The sequence below is a fragment of the Trichechus manatus genome, unplaced genomic scaffold, assembly GCF_000243295.1.
Source record: "Trichechus manatus latirostris isolate Lorelei unplaced genomic scaffold, TriManLat1.0 scaffold00057, whole genome shotgun sequence".
In the NCBI taxonomy this organism is placed as follows: Eukaryota; Metazoa; Chordata; class Mammalia; order Sirenia; family Trichechidae; genus Trichechus; species Trichechus manatus.
In genome coordinates, this window is record NW_004443993.1 from 2,364,916 (window position 1) to 2,369,298 (window position 4,383).

Below are 4,383 nucleotides of genomic sequence, written 5' to 3' on the forward strand. Positions count from 1 at the left end.
GTGTACTACTGTTTCATGAGAAACTATTTGTTCTGTAAGCCTTCACCTGAAGTACAATAAAAAAAAAAAAAAAAAAGAAATCCAATGATGTACTGCATTGGGCAAATCTGCTGCAAAAGACCTCTTTAAAGTGGTAAAAAACAAAGATGTCACTTTGAAGACAAGCTGTGCCTGACCCAACACATGATATTTTCAATCACCTCATATGCATCTAAAAGCTGGACAAATAATGAGGAAAACTGAAGAACTGATGCCTTTGAATTATGGTGTTGTGAAGAATATTGAATATACCATGGACTGCCAGAAGAATGAACAAATCTATCTTGGAAGAAGTACAGCCAGAATGCATACTTGGGACATGTTATCAGGAGGGAGCAGTCACTGGAGAAGGACATCATACTTGGTAAACACAGGGTCATCGAAAAAGAGGAGGACCCTAAATGAGATGAATTGACACAGTGGCTGCAACAATGGGTTCAAACATAGAAACGATTGTGAGGATGGTATGGTACGGGGCAGTGCTTAGTTCTGTTGTACGTGGGGTCACTATGGGAACCTACTCGATGGCACCTAACAACAATGACAACAACATAAACACTAACACATCCAGTATGTGGGAAACCTTGCATTGGGAAAATTACCAGATGACTCCCCTGCCAATATATAACTCTGGCTGTTAAAAGTCTTTGACAGGGCCATGATGCCTGAAAATGTCCATGTTATCTCTCTGATAGCAACTTATTGATTCCAGTAAGTCAACCGAGCCCTAAACTCCTCTTTGCAGGGTCTGGAGTCATATCTAATCATGCAAATTGTGTCAGGTTGGACAACTATAAACTGAGAACTGCTGTTTAGCAAAACAGACCATTAAGAGAATGCAAAGGAAAAGTAAGAGACTGGGAGAAGTTATTTGCTTTATGTGTAACTGATGAAAGAGCTCATATCATGCGACTCCTACAAATTAACACTAAAATTAAAAATAACCCAATAAAAATCTGCAAGAGCTTTGGATAGGTTCTTCAATAAGAGAATATCTAAATGGACAACAAATGTGTGAAAACATGCTCAGTATCAGTAGTAATGGAGAAATGTAAATTAAAACCACAAAGGGATATCACTATACACACAGCAGGATGGTTAAAATTTAAAACAGTGACAATTCCAAGTGTTGGTTAGGATGTGCATACTCTGATGGTGGAGGAACAAATTGGAAAAAACATTTAAAAAATCTAGCAGCATCAACTGAATTTGAACTGTTGATTATCATCTTAATTGACACAGCAATGGGAGTACTATATATGAGGTTGAAGGCTAAGAGGTGTTGGGCTTCTTTTTGTAGTTATGAAAATGTTCTAAAATTGTGATGGTGGATGCAAAACTCTGCGAATATACTAAAAACCATTGAATTGTACACTTTAAACTGGTAAATTTTTAAACAAGTAATTTCTTTTATAAGGATCAGCACAAAGCTGGTTACTATGAAGCAGAGGTTAAAGACGTCCCAAATGTCCAGCCTTTCCAAACTGCTGTACCACTCCATCGTCTCTCACATCAACTACTTCCTCTCCCCTCAGTACTCTCCCTCCTATCTTTGGGTTCCCTAATTCCCTGCGAAGTCTCACACACAACTCACAAATCATATAAAGAAAGTGGCTCATGAGGTTGTGGAGGCTGGCAAGTCCCAAATTCATGGGTCAGGTGTAGGCTTCTGCAGACCCACATGGCTGCAGGGGATGACAAACTCAAACCAGCAGTTCAGACCACAGGCTGCTGGCTCAAATCAGGTCAGATGATGGAGGCCCACAAATCCCAGAATTGGCGGGTCAGACAGCAGGCCTCTGGCTTAAGTCCCAAGTACTGGAGGTCAATCGATCATGAACCAGATGCAGGATCCAGATGAAGAGAGAGAGCGCCACTCCAGAACACATACATGTATCTTAGTTGCAGGCCACACCCCAGGGAAGGGCATAACTTGAGTAAGGGTGGGATTGAGTCACACCCTCCTGCAAGGCTGTGACCCAAGACAGACCCTACACTAATCCTGCCTCATCAACATGTAGAGGTCAGCATCCACAACACATAAAATGGAAGACAACCATACAATATTGGGAATCATGGCCTAGCTAAGTTGACACATAACCCCAAACATCACAGTTTCCATATACCACCTTTGCATAGTCCCACTCAATCTTTGTGTGTGAGTCAAAAAGACCATGGCTAGAAGGGCCATATTAAGTAATTCTTTGCACCACGATTGTATGGTATATGAATTATATCTCCAAAAAACAAAAACTAAAGGTCTAAAGAAGAGACTGAATGGATTAAGGGAAGAGACCATTTCATGGGTTGACAGGCTTTTCTTTGCAAATATGTACATATCACTGCAAAAGACTGAAGAAACGTGCAGAAAGACACATTTGGTGGGAATTCTGTTGCTTGTCTTAAGAAACCTTGGGTCTGATTCTCACTGGAACCCCGTCCTCCTGAGACAGGCCTGACACAAGCCCTGCCCTCTGCGTTGGTCCCTGTCTGCCTTGGGTCTGGTCGATGTTCTTGAAGCTGAGACCTGCGCCTCACCACCCTAGTGTATTTCTGTTTCTTATCTAACCTCCCCCATGCCCTTTATTTAACCACTTTGTTAGCCTGTTTTGCAGAAAAATGCCAGGTGTGGGGTGGGGCCAAGATGGCAGGGTAGTCAGATGCTTCCGGTGGTCCCTTTTACAACAAAGACCTGAAAAAAACAAGTGAATTGATTATATATGACAATCTAGGAGCACTGAACATTGAAGGCAAAGTTGAGGAATCAGACTGAATGATGGCGGAGGGAGAGACAACAGTTCAGAAGCAGCAAGGAGTTGCCAGACCCGACCTGGCAGGAGCTGGAGCCTTGCGGGCCTGATTGGCTGGCATGCACCGTGAGGCAGGCACTGGCATTTGGGATGCATTTTTCATGTTGGGAGAGACCAAGCGGCCTCTTGAGCCAGTGAAATGCTTTGCTGAATCGGCAAAAGTACATGGGATTAACCTACCATGTGGATCAAAAAACATTCTGTTTGAGAAGACCCTCTCTCCCATTTACCTGCTCCCTCCCCACTCTGTACCAGTCCTGGGCTGGCTTCAGCAATTGCTGCTTCCCCTGGGGCGGAAGTAGGACCCCTCATGCACCCTGAGCCATTCTCCTGGCCTTGGAGAGGGAACAAATTAACAAACAGGAAAAAATAATCTGCCAGCTCCCCTCCACGGGGAACTCAGGGCAGGCACAGCTCTTTTGCCTAGGCACAGGCATAAGGGGTCAATGGACTTTGAATGTCTTTCACCCCTGCATAGACCTGTGTGGGCCCATTTCAACAGCGTAGGCCCTCATTACCACATACAACAGGGTATATACCTGATGTCTAACTTCAGCTGTTTCAGCTGTGAAGTGGAAGGTTCGTGACATTTGACACTGCTCTCCCCATTAAGCAGGGTCCTCACCTACCCACATCAGGGGCCTGAGGACTGATGGCTCCACCCATGCCACCTAGCCACCTATGACGGGGTCCAAGAATAAGTGGTGCCTCCCAGTCCTTACAGCCAACAGCATTGGATGCCCATAGTCTGGCTGCAAAACCCACCCACCTACGCACTGTAGGGAACAGGGACATACTTTCCTCCTAGACATGGAGGGGCAGCTGTCAGCCCCCTGCCTTGCTCAGCATGAGGCCCCCTACTGCAGCCAGATACCTGTGCCTACTCCAATCACTCCTGCTTGTCTAGGACTGTAGGTGAGAGCCTGCACCACAAACTTGGTGACTATCTGGACACCTGAGCTGAATCCATACAAGAAAAGTAAATGGACTCCTGGGCTCATCTACCTAGTAACAGATCTAACCAACAGGTGATAGGACGTTAGAGCTTCAAAGGCACCAATAATCAAACTAGCTCACATGAGTAGCCTATTTGGGCATATCAAAACAAAAAGCTAGGACACAGTAAGAAAACATAAAATAAATAAATATAATAACTTATTGATGGCTCAGAGACAACAGTCAGTGTCTTAGACTGGGTTCTCTAGAGAAGCAAAACCAGTAAAGTGTATAAATATATATATAGAGAGAGATTATACCAAGGAAACAGCTCATGTGATTGTAGAGGCTAAAACATCCCAAGTCTGTGGATCAGGGTAGAGGCCTCTACCAAGTCACACAGCTGCAGAAGCTGGCAAGCCCAAGATCAGAAGGTCGGAGAGCAGGGCTCCCACTCACAGGCTGTGCAGATCGACGATTCCCAGGTTCAGCAGATAAGGTGACAGCTCAAGTCCCAAGAATGGGAGATGAGACGACAGGAAGCAGCTGCAGGATCCAGAGAGAGCAAAAAGCCAGAACGTCTGCTTATATACAGATG